The following is a 220-nucleotide window of genomic DNA, read 5'->3' on the forward strand; positions in this document are numbered from 1 at the left end:
TTGGAATGTGCTGCCCAGGGAGGTGGTGAAGTTGTCGTCCCTGGGGCTGTTTAAGGAAAGACTGCACTTGGCACTCAGTGCCAGGGTCTGTCTGACACAGTGTTGTTCGGTCCCGGGTTGGACTCGATGATCTCAGAGCCCTTTTCCAACCTATTCGATTCTGTGCCTCGCTCCCACAGGGGCCGGGCGCTGCGCCCGGCTGGGTTTGACCCGCGCCGCC

Source organism: Corvus brachyrhynchos, unplaced genomic scaffold, assembly GCF_000691975.1.
Source record: "Corvus brachyrhynchos isolate BGI_N302 unplaced genomic scaffold, ASM69197v1 scaffold302, whole genome shotgun sequence".
Taxonomy (NCBI): domain Eukaryota; kingdom Metazoa; phylum Chordata; class Aves; order Passeriformes; family Corvidae; genus Corvus; species Corvus brachyrhynchos.